The 18,488-nt window shown below is 45.5% G+C and overlaps 1 long non-coding RNA gene across 1 annotated transcript; it reads left to right on the top strand.

The window, feature by feature from the left end:
• Positions 1-846: 846 nt before the first annotated feature.
• Positions 847-17,714, top strand: LOC117096350. Its single transcript, XR_004442463.1, has 4 exons — positions 847-1,153; positions 1,273-1,412; positions 16,350-16,415; positions 17,635-17,714. It is a non-coding gene; the product is annotated as an uncharacterized LOC117096350 (long non-coding RNA).
• Positions 17,715-18,488: the final 774 nt, after the last annotated feature.

Here is an 18,488-nt window from a genome sequence, read left to right as displayed (position 1 = left end):
AAATCATCTACTACGTCGGTGGAGAACCCAGTGAAGGGGTCGCCGGTGAAAAGGTACCTGTTGAATCAAGCAAGTCCGGGGTACCCCAGGTTGCTGCAGCCAGCTCCTTAGTTAAAGCTCACCAGGGCCAGCTGTCTCCTGTGCGGCTGCAGCATCTTTCATTTGCAGGTGGACTCCGTGGGCTGCTCCTCCACAGGTGAAGTGAAAACAGGGGAGGTCCTGGGTGAAAATGCAGGTTCTGTTCATCCTCAGAGGGTGGTAAGTGGGCAGACTAGAGTGTGAAGCCAAAGGCACTTCATAAAGTGCTTTCCATGAAAGACCAAAAATAAGGCACGTTCATTGTGGGAAATTTCATAGCTGCTATTTTAGAGAGCTCAGAGAGCAAAGAGAGGTGGAAAGCCTCCCAAAATCCCCCATGAAGTCCTCCCTTGGCTCGGTGATTCTTTGCATCTTAATGTTACTGTTTCTTCTCTAAATACCTCAATGCTCTGGACTGGAAGAGAGCTGGGTATTTGTTTAATTAACCTCTTGCTCTATTCGGCAAGGGACGGGCCATGAAACCAGCTGGCTTCTTCCGCTGGAGAACGCTGCTGGGTCCGTGCTGGAAGCTTGCTGGCTCGGTGGTCTTCCATTTGTAACAAGGAGATTGATTTTAGTGAACCTCATCTTCACGATGCTTCTGGAAGGACAGCTGTGATGGATCACTCCTCTGTTATCATGAATTTGTGGTGCTCTCGGTACACACACTATGACCTTTTACAAACGGTTTAATTAGTGGTGTGGCCTGTCACACTGTGCCACAAGGCTCTTGTGTACCTGGCTGCTGTTTACAAGTCTTATGACCCAGTCAGGGAGCAGACTATCCTGCCAAATGCCATCGTTACTAGGACAAAGGACAGTCACCTGATGAGGATCTGCCATCAGGCCACATTTTCACGGAGGGTGACTCCCCCAAAGGGCCTACACTTTGATGTCCTCCCCGTCTCCTGCAGCTCCTTAGGCTAAGAACTCACTTTAATTTCTGAATTCTCCCTTTTTAAAGACCAGATAAATTTACCTCTGGGACAGTTAGATGTGCACAAATGTACCATATGTTTAAAGATCACCAAAGAGGAGAGAAAAGGGGATTCCTTAGTCCAGAGAACAAAAACTGGTGAGCTGTGATTTAAGTAAAACAAGTATTGTTAAAATCAGGTTGTGCTCAGAAGTCCAAACTGAGACTTCTTGAGAAACTGGATCCGACAAACAAGAAATGTTCATTCCTACCTGCAGCAGGAGGCTGGAGCTGAGATGTGGGCATCCCTGCAGCTGGGGCCTATGCTCCCAGGCACTCCTGGCATCTCTGGCTGGTTCACTTCTCCCTGGTTCAGACAGATCAGGAGTGGAAACACCTGAATGTATTCAAGGACGAGGTAAGTTTTGGGGGAAGAACTGTCAGGAAGTGGATGAGGTGCGGTGGTTCATGCCTGTAATCCTAGCACTTTGGGAGGCTGAGGAGGGAGGACTGTTGCTTGAGCCCAGGAATTTGAGACTACTCTGCACAACGTAGTGAAACCCCATCTCTACAGAAAAAAAAAAAAAAGAACAACTGGGCATGGTGGCGTGCACCTGTGGTCCCAGCTACTCGGGGGACTTAGGTGGGAGGATCACTTGAGCCCAGGAGATTAAGGCTGCAGTGAGCCGTGATTGCACCACTGCACTCCATCCAGGGCGACAGAGGGAGACCCTGTTAAAAAAAAAGAAAGAAGGTAGGGACTAGCAGTGAGCCCTGGGTCAGGGGCCCTGGCTCTTGCCCTGTTGGGGCTATTTACCAAATCCAGTCACTACTTTCCTCAGGTTTTTCTTCTATCAAAGGAGAAGATTTGCGTATATTCAGCAATAGATTCCACGCTTAGCGGATGGCACTCATGAGCTTTCTAGGGTTTTCTACCCCCGAAGTAAAGGCTAGATGATTTCTAACACCACAGATTGGTTGTTTTGCCTGTCTGGGGACATGTATGAACAATGACTCCTTGGTGGTGATTCAAACTGGAGGTGAATCCCAGCTCTGTGGTTGACCAGCCATATGACCTTGAGCAAGTTCTCATGTGGGTTCAAATCCTGGCCACTGTGAATATGAAGCACAGTCCCCTGTGGTCCCAGTGAAGAAAAGCTAGGTGGAGGAGAGTGGCCAACCTGAATAAACAACCTTTAGAAATATGGATGGAATAGACTAATGTCTTATTTGTTAAGCATCACATGTTTAATAGCAGCTGTATAAAATAATATGATTTTGGAAAGTTTGGTTTATGCCATTTTTATTGCGTCCTAATTGTTCACTTGGATTTTCAGGTTGTCATCATTAGAACTGCTTTTTTATTTTTGAGACAGAGTCTCACTCTGTCGCTCAGGCTGGAGTGCAGTGGCTCGATCTTGTCTCACTGCAACCTCCACCTCCTGGATTTAAGTGATTCTCCTGCCTCAGCCTCCCCAGTAGCTGGGATTACAGGCATGCACCACCATGCCAGGCTAATTTTTGTATTTTTAGTAGAGACGGGGTTTCACCATGTTGGCCAGGCTGGTCTTGAACTCCTGACCTCAAGTGATCCACTTGCCTCAGCCTCCGAAAGTGCTGGGATTATAGGCGTGAGCCACCGTGCCCAGCCTAGAGCCACTTTTAATTAAGAGTCCTCAGCCGTTATTCAGAGAGCAGGCATCTTCTCTTCTGCCTGAGTGGTTTCAGATGTGGCATGTTTTGAAACCCGTTATGATGCTGCCTCTGAAAATTTCTCTTGAGCCATCAATGCCCATTTACAAATATGAAGATAGCTGATGACCTTCACAATGATGGCTTTTTTTTTGTTTTTTTTTGAGACGGAGATTCACTCTTATTGCCTAGGCTGGAGTGTAATAGCACAATCTCAGTTCACCGCAACCTCTGCCTCCCAGGTTTAAGCGATTCTCCTGCTTCAGCCTCCCAAGTAGCTGGGATTACAGGCATGCATCACCACGCCCAGCTAATTTTGTATTTTTTTTAGTAGAGACTGGGTTTTTCCATGTTGGTTAGGCTGTCTCGAACTCCTGACCTCAGGTGATCCTCCCACCTCGGCCTCCCAAAGTGCTGGGATAGGGATGGCTTTTTAAAACTTGTCTTCAGCACCCAACATTCAAAACTCAGTAATAAAAACTCCATATAAATAATTCCTGGCTGGGTGCGGTGGCACACACCTGTAATCCCAGCACTTTGGGAGGCTGAGGTGGGCAGATCACAAGGTCAGGAGATCAAGACCATCCTGGCTAACATGATGAAACCCCATTTCCACTAAAAATACAAAAAATTAGCTGGGCATGGTGGTAGGCACCTGTAGTCCCAGCTACTCGGGAGGCAGAGGCAGGAGAATGGCGTGAACCCAGGAGGTGGAGCTTGCAGTGAGCCGAGATCACACCACTGCGCTCCAGCCTGGGCAACAGAGCGAGACTCCATCTCAAAAAAAAAAACACAAAAAAAAATAATATATATATAATATATAGTATTGTTAATAGATATAATATCTATATTATATATCTATATTATATATAACATATAACATGTATTATATATAATATAGTATATAGTATACAGTATATCATATACTATGTATATATTATATACTATATTATATATACTATGTATATATATTAATATACTATGTATATTATATAATATAATGTGTATTATATAATATATACTATATTATATATATACTATATAGTATATTATATACACTATATATTAATATGCTATATAGTATAACATACTATATATACTATAGTATATATAGTATATTATATACTATATTATATAATATATACTATATTATATACTATATTATATAATATACTATATACAGTATGTAATATATTATATATAGTATATTATACAATACATAATATATCATATATATCATTATATCATATATTATATATAATTCCTTTGCCTCCTTTTTAATGTTTTTACTGACTCATCAGATGTGTATGTATAACAGTAGTTCTCAAACTAGCTGGTCCCAGACTCTTAGCACTGTCAAAAATATTGAGGGACCCCCAAGGAGCTTTTGTTTATAAAGGTGGTATGAATCCTCAAAATATTAGAAATTAAAGCTGAGAAATTTAAACTTTATTTAAAAATAAACAGGCTCGGCTTGGCGCTGTGGCTCATGCCTATAATCCTATCACTTTGGGAAGCCAGGATAGGCGGATCACCTGAGGTCAGGAGTTCGAGACCAGCCTGGCCAACATGGTGAAACCCCATCTCTACTAAAAATACAAAAAATTAGCTGGGTGTGGTGGTGTACGGCTGTAATCCCAGCTACTCAGGAGGCTGAGGCAAGAGAATCGCTTGAATCCAGGAGGCGGAAGTTGCAGTGAGCTGAAATCGTGCCATTGCACTCCAGCCTGGGCAACAAGAGTAAAACTCTGTCTCAAAAAAGAAACGAACAAAAACCAGACTCATCACATGCTAACTTAAATACCATCTTACGAAAAACGTATTTCCCCAATAAAAAAATTGAGCGAGAAAAATGGGATTGGTTTGCAATTTTGCGGGTCTTTTAATATCTATCTTCAAAACCAGAGGGATTCTTGCATGTGCTTCTGCATTCAGTTTATTGCATTTGAAGTTGTTTGATTGACGCATATAAAGAAAATCTGGGCCGGGCACGGTGGCTCAAGCCTGTAATCCCAGCACTTTGGGAGGCCGAGATGGGCGGATCATGAGGTCAGGAGATCAAGACCATCCTGGCTAACACGGTGAAACCCCGTCTCTACTAAAAATACAAAAAACTAGCCGGGCGAGGTGGCGGGCGCCTGTAGTCCCAGCTACTCGGGAGGCTGAGGCTGGAGAATGGCGTAAACCCGGGAGGTGGAGCTTGCAGTGAACTGAGATCTAGCCACTGCACTCCAGTCTGGGCGACAGAGCGAGACTCCGTCTCAAAAAAAAAAAAAAAAAAGAAAAGAAAAAGAAAATCTGTCTTCACATAGATATGTGTTTGGAAAAGAGAGTATTTAGTAGCCTTTTCAGATAACTGTGAACATTCTTCACCAAACTTCACCAAAACTCAACTAATGAACGGTTTTGAAAGGTTAGTTGCAGTGTGGAGTCTGAAACCTCGTCTATGGCTTTCTCACACTCTGTTCCATTAAGATGTCCTGGTCTACCCAGCCCTGTGATTGGATTGTTTACCCAGGCATGCTTTTGTAACATCATACTCTAGTCATTTGCAAAATACTGGTTCCCTGAATTATGCAAATCTTCCAAATGTCAACATGTCTTCATTATGCAAAATAAAAGATCACATTCATTAATATCAGCACCCATTGGATCAGGAAAATCTAAGTACAGATGCTCCTTGACTTACATGTGATAAACCCGTTGTAATTCAAAAATTTTGTAAACTGAAAATGCATTAAGTACATCTACTTGCTGGACATCATGGCTTAGCCCAGCCTCCCTGAACATGCTCAGAACACTTACATTAGCCTACAGTTGGGAAAAATCATCTAAAACAAAGCTTATTTTATAAGAAAGTATTGAAGATCTTGTGCAGTTTGTTGAATATTGTACATGATGTAGAAATTGCCACCATTTCACACTGCTGTAAAGTCAATACATCAGAAGTGGGACCATTAGAAGTTAGGGACTCTGGCCGGGCGCAGTGGCTCACGCCTGCAATCCCAGCACTTTGGGAGGCTGAGGCTGGCAAATCACGACGTCAGAAAATCGAGACCATCCTGACTAACACAGTGAAACCCCATCTCTACTAAAAATACAAAAAATTAGCCAGGCGTGGTGGCGGGCGCCTATAGTCCCAGCTACTCGGGAGGCTGAGGCAGGAGAATGGCGTGAACCCAGGAGGTGGAGCTTGCAGTGAGCCCAGATCACGCCCCTGCACTCCAGCCTGGGCGACAGGGCGAGACTCCATCTCAAAAAAAAAAAAGAAGTTACGGACTTTGTATCGGGAAGCTGCCAAGCTAATGATGGTGGATCCAAGTTTCCAAAAATTTCAGTTTTCCCGTGAAACCTGCATTTTACCATTGGCAGCAAACACTCAATTGTCTTCCTTGAAGCTCACTCCATCCATTTTCAAGGAAGTGTCTGCCAGATGCGCACGTCTGAATCACCATAGTTTGTTAGTCGCTCTTCCAGGCAAAAACAATGTTCCATGAACACAGCGGCAATTCAGGCCTGGACCCAGCCCCCGAGGGCTTTTCTTGAGACATACGAGCCCCTGTGAGCAGCAGAAGTGCTCTCTGCTTAGGACGTTTGAACACAGGGTAAAAGGGCTGAGATGTAATGACATGGAGCATTTTGCTGCTTCATTCATGAGTGAAACTGGCATTTGTGTTTCCCTCCCCAAGCGCCGTGGTGAAGAATACAATGACCATAGGGGTTTGTTGCCTCTGCCATTCTCTGCCAGGGTGCAGGCACTTTCACCCACAGCTGCTTTTGCATCGTGAGTGCAAATGTCAACCCAGTGAACCAAGTAACTAAGTAACGTCTTTGCATTATTATAAATATAGTTTTAGCCTGATGGACTCCCTGGAGGAGTCTCAGGATCTCCAGGGGGCCGTTGGACCACACTTCGGGAACCACTGATCTTTAATTATCCAAAGCTAATTTTCTCAGCTTTCGGGGTCCTCCCCAGGTAGTATTCTGTGATTTGCAAGAGAGTAATTGTGAGAATATCCATAAGGACTAAGCTGGGACTTAAGCACCCTCCTTCACCTCTCTGCCACAGATCCTTTGTGAAATGGGGTAGTCGAGCCTATCAGTATCGAGAGAAACAAAAGCGAAGTGCCTGGCACATGGTAGGAACTCAGAAGTGGCAAGAGGGGGCAGTGGGTGTTGGTGGAGGGGCAGAGGTGGGTGCCTGGTCTCTGTGCTCCGTGGGTTGGGTAAGAACCTGCCCATCCTGGTGGGTTCTAGTAGGAGGGAGAAATGCATGTCTTTCCTGTGTGGTTGTACACAGGAGAACGCTGTAAAGAGCAAGAACTGGCATTAAATTCTGCATTAAACGTGAGGCCCGTTTTTACATTTACACATACAGATTTCAGTTTGAGTAGTGAACCGTGGGAGGCCGTCTTAGTCGTGCCTTCCTGGGGTCAAACCAGCTGGCCTGTTTTCAAGAATGAACAATGCTTTGCCTGAAAGTGGGGCCAATGGTAATCACGGACACACTTGTCTCGGTGCCGGAGTCGTAGCTTTATACGTGGCGTCTTCCTGACAAGTAAATTACTGGATTCCTTTGCCAAATCATTAGATAACTTTTAAGAGCAACAAACGTTCATGCAAAAGGAGATTCAGCATTATCGTGTTAGAAAAATAGTCATCATTTTTGAAAAGCAAGGACATGCTGTGAAGTTTGACCAACTGTGAAAATTACAGCCTTTCTTCCCTGTACTTCCCCCGTGCTTTTCAATCAATCAGTTTCTAATGGATGAAGCATTCCCTACATTTGTCACTAGATAGATGTGCCGGTCAATTAAAATATTCTGACTTCGCAGGGTTGAGATAATAGCTAGCCTGGATCCATCCGTCACTGTGAAATAGAAGGTGACCTTCCCGTATTGAGTCAGAGACTCAAATACAACTGCTTTGATCTTATTATCATAGCCAGAAATTACTGCTCATCTAAACGTAATTTCCCTGAAATACTGAGCGGCCAGAGCTACTGCTGGAGATACATCATAAAGAGACTGTGGTGCAGCCTTGGGGATGAAAGGTGACATGCTACCCTCATTGGGAGGAACTGCAGAAATCAAGTGCGATGGAATTTCCTGGGATGTTCTGTATCTGGTCAAGGCTAAGTAGGATTCATCACCAAACCTTAACTCAGAGAGGTTAAGTCCTGTTACAACGAGCTGCGGCAGCCATGCCAGGACTGGACTCCCTGGAATCTGACCCTTTCTTTCCATTCCCACACTCCGAGCCAGGGGTCCTAGCCTTTCCTGTCTGTCTGAAAACCACTCTTCCGGGGGTGGGGAGCAGGAAACCCTGTCTTGGGGTGGAAAGAGCCTGTGCTTAGGAGTCGGAGCCGGCTTTGGATTCTCACTTCCTTTGTTTGCTTATTCGTTCCTCCAGCATGGACGCTGGGCCAGGTGCAGGGTGTTGTACGGGTGGCTCTTCTGGCAACTGCAGTCAGGTTTGCCCTCCTCTTTAGCCCCAGAGGCCCTGCAGCCTCTTGCATCTGTCCATCCCTTGTCCCCGATGTCCCCTTCCCTGCAGTCATTCCAAATGACCTGTAGTTGCCACTGCTGGGCCTGGCTTCTGCAGGGCTGGCCACTCCCCTTCTCCAGGGAGCCCCTGGTTCTGTTTGGAGAACTTTACCAGGTGCTGGCCCTTCCCCACTCTTGGGGTGGAAGCCTCTAGAACAGGATGGAGAGGGGTGTATCCGTCTACATGTCATTCTCTGGTCAGAGAAAATAAGTTCCACCTTTTCTGAGCTTGAGTAAGAAAAAAACAATCAAACTAGATGTTTGCCAAAGACATCACAGCAGACATGAAGTAGCAGAGCCATGGGCACAGAAAAGGGAGTCTGGGCACCCCCTGCCAGCAGAGGTGCTGGGGCGGGAGCAGGCGCTCCAGGTGGCGCATGAAGTCAATGAGGACCCTTTTGGGCTCCCTGCAACTGGAGAAGGAATTAATAAAATCAACTATAACCTAACAGTAGTAGTAATAGAAATTTTAAAATCCTCTTAAAGTTACTGCAAAGTGTGACCCCCCTCCCACCTTACACTCAAGTTAAAAGAGAATATTAACAGCCTGTCTTCTCTCTGTGGACAGTGGACCTTATCTATACTCCCCAACTCCACATTCCTCAAGGTTTATTACAGGCCCAGCGAGTTCCTGCTTACCTCCCTAGCATGGCTGCAGGGTCACAAGACCGATAAGTCTAGGTTGCAAGACATGTGTCTCTCAAGATATAAGAAATGTTGTGATGCTGTCTTTGTTTCTTGCTTCTGTAACTCGCTTCCCGCCTCACGTAGTTCCTGCCTTAAGATGTTTAAAAGTAGAAAAAGCCCTTTGTTCGGGGCTCCAACTTTCTGGACGTATGTCCGGCTGAGCTGGTGATCACCTTAATTTAATAAACTCTCCTGAATCTTTTCGGTCTCTCCAGTCTTTGATTGTCCCGCAACACAACGTCCCCTTTGTGAGCATGCACTGCTTTTGTGTTCTGGGCTAAGCCAGAAGAGGCAATAGGGTTAATGTACCTGAAGTACATTTTAAGGAGAATTAGGAGCCATTGTTCTAAAAAGATTCTAAAAATGGATGATTGATTTAAAAGGTTCTCAGGGACGGTGCTGTGTACTCAACAGACTCCTGGCCAACCTTCGTATGGGCCTTGAAAACAGAAAATCTTTATTTTGCAATAAAGGTGGGAAAAATACAACAGCTCTTTAAAAATCAATGATTAAAAAAACCTTTTTATTTTATAGTTTTATTTATTTATTTTTGAGACAGGGTTTCACTCTGTCGCCCAGGCTGGAGTGCAGTGGTGCAATCACAGCTCACTGCAGCTTCAACCTTTTGGACTGAAGCCATCCTCCTGCCTCAGCCTCCCAAGTAACTGGGACTATAGGTGTGTGCCACCAGGCCCAGCTAATTCCCCTCCCCTCCCCTCCCCTCCCCCCCCTCCCCTCCCCTCCCCTCCCCTTCCCTTCCTTTCCTTTCCTTTCCTTTCCTTTCCTTCTTTCAGACAGGGTGTTGCTATATTGCCTAGGCTGTTCTCAAACTCCTGGGCTCAAGCAATCCTACTGTCTTGAACTCCCAAAGTGCTGAGATTACACGTGCAGGGTACCATGCCCGGCTATTTTCTTTTTTTTCTTTTTACACAAATGATAGCATACTGTAGTTCCTGTTACATGTTTTTCTCTTTCTTTTCTTTAATTTTTTTCAGAGACAAGGTCTTGCTCTGTCACCCAGGCTGGAGTGTAATGATGCTGAGGCAGGAGAATGGGTTCTGGAGGCAGGGTACCTAAGGCTGATTTGCACTGATTTCCTTGAGCTGAATCAAAAGGAAAACCCCACCTCTCCACACCCAAGTAATGAAAATTTCTATCCCTTTTATGTCAGACTGAGCTTTTAACTGATGATAGTGCCTGTCTGAGTATTCATTTTCTCAATCAAAATGTATTCTAATCAGTTTTGAAATCAGTTCTGTTTGCTCTAAATAACATCAACTGGTTTTTTTTTGCACTAACAGATACAAAGACAGAGTTCAAATCAGCAATTCCCTATTGACAAAGTATTAAGGTAAAGTGGCAGTTAGCTGTAAAGCTTTATATATGTATATGTAAAAACCTATATATACACACATATGTATGCAATATATACATGATATATGTAATATGTTTATTATATATATATAAAATGGGTTTTAAAACCTATTATATAAACTCTTTTGTTAATATATAAACCATTATTTAACCCTTTAAAAACCCTCTTACATATATAATAATCATTACATATGTAAAAACCTATACATACACATATATATGCTCATATATGCATACATAACATATGTGTGCATGTGAATCTTTTTTTGTTTGAGGTGGAGTCTTGCTCTGTTGCCCAGGCTGGAGTGCAGCGGTGTGATCTCAGCTCACTGCAACCTCCGCCTCCTGGGTTCAAGCAGTTCTCTGCCTCAGCCTCCCAAGTAGCTGGGATTATAGGCGCCCACCTCCACGACAGGCTAATTTTTTGTATTTTTAGTAGAGACAAAGTTTCACCATCTTGGCCAGGCTGATCTTGAACTTCTGACCTCGTGATCCACCCGCCTCAGCCTCCCAACGTGCTGGGATTGCAGGTATGAGCCACCGCACCCATCCCCTATGAATCTTTAAAATTGCAAATGTAATGCCCTTGACATTAGAATGTAAGCTCCACAGAGGAGGTCTTGTTCATCTTGTTCATGAGTGCACCCCATGGCCTGGAATCACACCTAATGCATAAACTGGCATCCAGTAAGTATTTGTGGAATGAGTGAATCCCTGAGTGTGCAAAGGAGAAAGCACAAGTTGCTTTTCTGCTTAACACCATGGGATGAATGGCACCACGTCCCACTAAGATCACTCTGCCCTTTCCCTTGCCAGGGTGTCTCATAATGTTCCATGGTGGGGCTGCACTCTCCTATAATTTGTCTAATCAAACAGGCACATTTAGGTGGTCCCCATTCCCCCGTATGACAAGCAGTCCTGCAGTGTGCTCATACCTTTGTATAATTGTGCAGAAACTTTCATGGAATGAGTGATGAGAAGTGGAGTTGCTACTGACCCACTTTTAGAAGTACTGTGCTGATGTATTTCTTTTTTTTTTTTTTTTTTAGACTGAGTCTCGCTCTGTCGCCCAGGCTGGAGTGCAGGGGCGCGATCTCAGCTCACCGCAAGCTCCGCCTCCCGGGTTCACGCTATTCTCCTGCCTCAGCCTCCCGAGTAGCTGGGACTACAGGTGCCCGCCACCATGCCTGGCTAATTTTTTTGTATTTTTAGTAGAGATGAGGTTTCACCGTGTTAGCCAGGATGGTCTCGATCTCCTGACCTCGTGATCCACCCGCCTCGGCCTCCCAAAGTGCTGGGATTACAAGCCTGAGCCACCATGCCTGGCGTGCTGATGTATTTCTAATGAAGCTCCCTTCGAGTTCAGAACAACAGATTCTGAATCACTGTTGTTTTCAAACATTGGTTTTTAATGGTACCATCAGCATCACCACTCTTAGGACTTTCAAGTAAAAACGTGCAGTAAATGAAATTGAATTTTGGCTGCTCTCTGCTCCCAAATCTGCCTAGCGTCTGCTTTTGTGTGGCCTGCGAGTGAAGGATGAGTTTACATTTTAAATGTTTGGGACCAAAAAAATCAAGAAGTTTTATGACATGGAAATTATGTGTCACATTTCTGTGTGCTAAAAAAAAAAAAAAAAGTTGTATTGGAATTAGGTACCATGCCTGCGACTGATTTTTTAAAAATATTTTTCTTTTTTTTTTTTTTTTTTTGAGACGGAGTCTTGCTCTGTCGCCTGGGCTGGAGTGCAGTGGCCGGATCTCAGCTCACTGCAAGCTCCGCCTCCCGGGTTTACGCCATTCTCCTGCCTCAGCCTCCCAAGTAGCTGGGACTACAGGCGCCAGCCACCTTGCCCGGCTAGCTTTTTGTATTTTTCAGTAGAGACGGGGTTTCACCGTGTTAGCCAGGATGGTCTCAAACTCCTGACCTCGTGATCCACCCGTCTCGGCCTCCCAAAGTGCTGGGATTACAGGCTTGAGCCACCGCGCCCGGCCACAAAAATATTTTTCATAGAGATGGAGTCTTGCTGTGTTGCCCAGGTTGTTCTCGAACTCCAGGGCTTGAGTGATCCTCCTGCTTCAGCCACCCTAAGTACTGGGATGAAGGTGGGTGCCACATGCACCTGACCTGCTTACACATCATCCGTGGCTGCTTTCAAGCTACAATAGCAAAATTGAGTGCTTGTAGCCGGGCGTGGTGGCTCACACCTGTAATCCCAGCACTTTGGGAGGCTGAGGCAGGTGGATCACTTCAGGTCAGGAGTTTGAGACCAGCCTGGCCAACATGGTGAAACCCTGTTTCTACTAAAAATACAAAAGCTAGCCAGGCATGGTGGTGCATGCCTGTAATCCCAGGTACTCGGGAGGCTGAGGCAAGAAAACTGCAGCCCTGCTGGTGCTTGAACCTGGGAGGCAGAGGTTGTAGTGAGCCAAGATCGCACCACTGCACTCCAGCCTGGGCGACAGAGTGAGATGCTGTCTCAAAAAAAAAAAAAAAAAAAAAAAAAATCCTTGCGACAGAGTCTGTCTAGCCCCTTACACACCCCGCCCTACCCTAGGCCACTGTGTCCTCCCTGGCCACAGCGATGTTCTCATGATGTTCTGTGGCCGCCATATCCTTAGCTCCAGCATCCTGGGGCAAGCTCCCTCCCGCAAAGCCCTACACTTCAGCTCCCCCCATCCCCCCTACCCCCATCGTCATTGTCTCCTTCACCCAAAACACTGCTCTCATCCCCTCACTACTCTCAGATTGGGTGGGAGGAGAAAATAGAAACCTTTCATTTTGCAAGCAGGTGATACCTGGATGGCAAATGAATGGCAAAAGAAATTCTGACTAAGATGTGAATGACTAATAGGCCTGGTCTTTGTTCTCCCACCCACCTAAGAGGTCCTGGCATGTTTCAAGGAGCTTACTCATCCCCCATTTTCTCATAGCTGGTCAGAGGGGAGTCTTTTTTAAAGGGGGCATAATCTTTGGGGGACTTTCCCAGTTTTCCCCCACGGAAGACTAGAACCAATAACTTGGTACCATGTTATTTATTCCTTCCTCACCTATAAAATATTTAGGGGAACAAAGCGCCTATGTGGTTTACTTTGCCTGGTATGCAAAAAGAGAACTCGGAGGAGTTGCTAATAAATGAAAATCCAACTTCCCTTGTCTCAGAGTTTGCTGATGCTTCCAAAATCATTTGAGTGAAAGACCGTTGATCAGTGCAGTCGGTGATTCATGTTCTGCTCACATGTGGGATGAGCAGAAGTGTTTCCATCACAGTTTTAAAATTCTAGGCAAGTTTGGTCATCTCCCCATGCTCTTAGCATTTACTGTGAACATCGCAGGTTACTCTCTTGCCAGATCACTAAATTAGCAGACTGATTAAATAACACCATTTCAAAACGCTAGTTCAGATATTATGGTTACAGTGTGCTTGAAAATCCTACCCCAAAGTGCAGTAAGATTGCCTCAAAAGTATAACCTGGGGGAAATAAGGCATTTTCTCCATCGTGCGTCAATTAAATGTTTCCATCACTTCCCTACACACTTCTAATTTGCCTAAAATTGCTTGGAGGTTTGAAAATGAGCAACACAAGAAGACATTTCACAGTTTTAGTATTCCCTGGAATAGGCTCCCTTTTCTCTCCCAAAGAGCTACAGGCGGTTTTTATTTATTTACTTATTTTGAGAAATATCAACTTCTTTTTAATTCTATTAAAGAGAAGTGAAAGAAAGCTTGCAGGTTTATTTATTTAAAAAATTTTTTTTTTAATTTTTTTGAGATGGAGTCTTGCTCTGTCACCCAGGCTGGAGTGCAGTTGCGTAATGTCAGCTCACTGCAAGCTCCACCTCCCGGGTTCAGGCGATTCTCGTGCCTCAGTCTCCCAAGTAGCTGAGACTACAGGCACGCGCCACACGTCTGGTTAATTTTTTAGTAGTTTTAGTAGATACAGGTTTTCGCCATGTTGGCCAGGCTGATCTCAAACTCCTGACTTCAGGTGATCCGCCTGCCTCGGCCTCCCAAAGCACTGGGATTACACGTGTGAGCCACCGCGCCTGGCCACTTGCAGCTTTTAAGACCTTCTTTAAGCACTTAGAGTGCTGCCATGTTATCCAGAAGGAAACTCACACACATAAAGAATCCAAATTATCCCATCCAGGAGTATCACATATTGACTTTCTTTTCCCCAAGACTTCATTGAGGTCTAATTTAAATAGAGGGAAATGCACACGTTTCAGTGCACAGTCTGATGACTTTTCACGTTTGTGCACACTGTGTGACTACCACCAGATCAGGCTGCACGTCACCCAGCCAGCCTGCTGGAACCCATATGCAGGGGAGATTCTCCGTGCCCCTCACCACCCCGGCAAAGCCACTGTCAACACAGAAGAGAGGTTGCCTGCTCTTCAACTTCAAATAAGTGGATTCATACAGTCTGTGCTCTTTTGCATCTGTCTGGCCTCTTTCATTCAACATAATGTTTTGGAGGTACATTATATCGTTCTTTTTTTTTGGATGGAGTCTCACTCTGTTGTCCAGGCTGGAGTGCAGTGGCATGATCTTGGCTCACTGCAACCTCTGCCTCCCAGGTTCAAGCGATTCTCCTGCCTCAGCCTCCCGAGTAGCTGGGATTACAGGCGTCCACCACCACGCCCAGCTAATTTTTGTATTTTTGGTAGAGATGGGGTTTTGCCATGTTGCCAGGCTGGTCTTGAACTCCTGACCTCAAGTGATCTGCCTGCTTCGGCCTCCCAAAGTGCTGGGATTACAGGTGTAAGCTACTGCACCAGGTCCAGTTCTATTCCGCTGTGTGCATCTTCCACTTGGTCTATCCATTTTCCTGCCTCCTTGCTTTTAAGCCTGTTTGGTTTGCCTGTGCTGAAGTTGTTATGACATTACCAACATGCGAGAGTCAAGTAAAAGTTCCTCATGCTTTTCAGGCTACCATACTGAATTTTCTATTTTAATAGAGTTGCTATAGATCAGACCCTTGAGCCACGCAGGGGTTAGGGGTGCCAACCCCTCGCATAGTCAAAACTTCACATATAACTTCTTTTTCTTTTTTTTTCTTTCTTTCTTTTTTTGAGACGGAGTCTCCCTCTGTCGCCCCGGCTGGAGTGCAGTGGCACGATCTTGGCTCACTGCAAGCTCCACCTCCCGGGTTCACACCATTCTCCTGCCTCAGCCTCCGAGTAGCTGGGACTACAGGTGCCCGCCACCATTCCCGGCTAGTTTTTTGTATTTTTAGTAGAGACGGGGTTTCACCATGTTAGCCAAGATGGTCTCGATCTCCTGACCTCGTGATCCGCCCGCCTCGGCCTCCCAAAGTGCTGGGATTACAGGCGTGAGCCACCGCGCCCAGCCTGTCCTTGTCTTTATTGTACATGTGATAATAACAGAAAAGGAAAGATGGAGTCTTCATGTTGGGTGTGCCTGGCCCCAGGTCGCCCCTTTCTATTGGCACAGCTGCTGGCATTCACTCATGTAAGTTTTTAGCATGTTTATCTGTGTTTGCAGCTTGATTTTTCAGGCTGCTCTTTGTTAGAAAAAAATAATTTTGGGGACTGCTTTTTGTTAGAAGAGAGATCTTGTCAAGGACTCTTTTACCCTCACTATCTGTCTAAATAATTTCTTTCTATCTCCTGTATCATTATTAGATGCAGGTTAGAACTTTTTTTTTTTTTTTTTTTTTTTAATAATTATTGTGTCTGGGCCAGGGGCAGAGGCGCGCGCCTGTAATCCCAGCAGTTTGGGAGGCCAAGGCGGGCTGATCATTTGAGGCCAGGAAATTGAGACCAGCCTGGCCAACATGGCGAAACCCCGTCTCTACTAAAAATACAAACATTAGCCGGGCATAGTGGTGGGCGCCTATAAGCCCAGCTACTCAGAATGCTGAGGGAGGAGAGTTGCTTGAACCCAGAGGGTGGAGGTTGCAGTGAGCCGAGAATGCACCACTTCACTCCAGCCTGGGCAACAGAGTGAGACTCCGTCTCAAAAAAAAAAAACAAAAAAAAAACATTGTTGTGTCTGTCATAATGGTTTTTTGTCTTGTATGTGCTACAGATGACAATCAAGGACTGGCTCGATGGCTGTGGACTGCGTTGTATTTCTTTTCAAGGTGAGAGGAAGGTAAGACAGTGATCAAATCCCCAAAACTTTCCTCCTTCCTGACCTGGCTCCTGTGGAATTTACATAACTGGCTTTCTCTCTGGGGTAATCTCACTAAAACTACTTTCCAAATTGCTTTGCAGAGCAGCAAACATAAATATTAACTTCAAGGTTGGAAAGTGCTGCTTTTTAATAAAAAGAGAGAATTTAACGAGATGCAGAAATATGAACTTAGCTCCTTCTCCATCAATACCATCTTTGCTTCTTAATATGCTCCCCACATACGCCTTGTGCCAGGGCTCTGCATACATTGTACGTTTGGAGAATAATTATGAAAATCAGATTACACGCAACTGCCCCTATTAAAGAAAACCATTTGGTTTGCTTTGAACTGTGGCTTCTGAAGAGGCCAGTTCCGTATAATCTTAATTAAGGACAAGGAGCAAACATTTCCTGAGCTCATACGGTTCGCACTCTGTGCCCCCTGCTGGGGCCCGCACTGTGTGGTCTCGGTCAACCTCCGTTACCCACACTCTTGCCATGGAGAATCTGGGTCTGCAGAAAGAAGGACTGGAGTCCAGTGTGTTTGAACAAACAGAAATGTTATTTCTCTGTGTATAGTATCCAAACACACGACCCTTGAACAACACAGGTTGGAATTGTGCAAGTCCACTTACATGTGGATCTTTTTCTTTTCTTTTCTTTTTCAAATAGAGATGGAGGTCTTGCTATGTTGCCCAGGTTGGTCTTAAGCTGCTGGCCTCAAGCTATCCACCCACATCGGCCTCCCAGAGTGCTGGGAAAATCTTTTTCAATAGAAGTTACACCGAGCTAGGCATGGTGGCTTACACCTGTAATCCCAGCATGTTGGGAGGCTGAGGTGGACAGATCACATGAGGTCAGGAGTTCGAGACCAGCCTGACCAACATGGCAAAACCCCGTCCCTACTAAAAAAAAAAAAAAGTAGCCAGGCATGGTGGTGCATGCCTGTAATCCCAGTTACTCAGGAGGCCGAGGCAGGAGAATTGCTTGAGCCCAGGAGGCAGAGGTTGCAGCAAGCCAAAATCACGCCACTGCACTCTAGCCTGGGTGACAGAGTGAGACTCCGTCTCAAAACAAAACAAAACACAAAAAAAGTTACACCTAGCGTGTGCCTCTTCTACCTCCCCTTCCACCTCCTCTATCTCTTCCACCTCTGCTGCCCCTAAGACCAACCCCTCCTCTTCCTCCTCCTCCTCAGCCTACTCAATATGAAGATGAGGATGAAGACCTTGATGATGATCCACCTTCCCTTAATGAAGAGTAAATACATGTTCTCTTCCTGATGATTTTCTTGGAACATTTTCTTTCCTCTAGCTGGCTGTGTATCATAAGAATATAATGTGTTCGGCCGGGCGCGGTGGCTCAAGCCTGTAATCCCAGCACTTTGGGAGGCCGAGACGGGCGGATCACAAGGTCAGGAGATCAAGACCATCCTGGCTAACACGGTGAAACCCCATCTCTACTAAAAATACAAAAAACTAGCCGGGCGAGGTGGCGGGCGCCTGTAGTCCCAGCTACTCAGGAGGCTGAGGCAGGAGAATGGCGTGAACCCGGGAGGCAGAGCTTGCAGTGAGCTGAGATACATGGCCAGATGCGGTGGCTCACACCTGTAATCCCAGTGCTCTGGGAAGCCGAGGCAGGAGGATTATTTGAGGCCAGGAGTTTGAGGCCAGCCTAGGCAACGTGGTAAGACCTCATCTCCACAAAAAATAAGAAAAATTAGCCAGTAATGCTGGTGCACACCTGTACAGTCCCAGTTACTCAGGAGGCTGAGGCAGGAAGATCAACTGAGCCCAGGAGTTCAAGGCTACAGTGAGCTGTGATCGCACCACTGCTCTCCAGCCTGGATGACAGAGCAAAACTCTGTCTCAAAAAAAAAAAAAAAAAAGAAATTAGGGTGCAGACAGCCAACTTTGGACACCCTACACAAATAATACACCTAGCTCTAACCAGTTTTTCACGCCTTATACAAATGGCACACAAGGTCCAACCAATCTTTTGTGCCCTACGCAAATCAGATGCCGCCTTCTTCAACTAATCTGTAAAATCCCC

Source organism: Trachypithecus francoisi, unplaced genomic scaffold (assembly GCF_009764315.1).
Source record: "Trachypithecus francoisi isolate TF-2019V2 unplaced genomic scaffold, Tfra_2.0 Lachesis_group14, whole genome shotgun sequence".
Taxonomy (NCBI): Eukaryota; Metazoa; Chordata; class Mammalia; order Primates; family Cercopithecidae; genus Trachypithecus; species Trachypithecus francoisi.
Note: the sequence above shows the minus strand (reverse complement) of the source record. Positions and strands in the feature narration are given on the sequence as shown.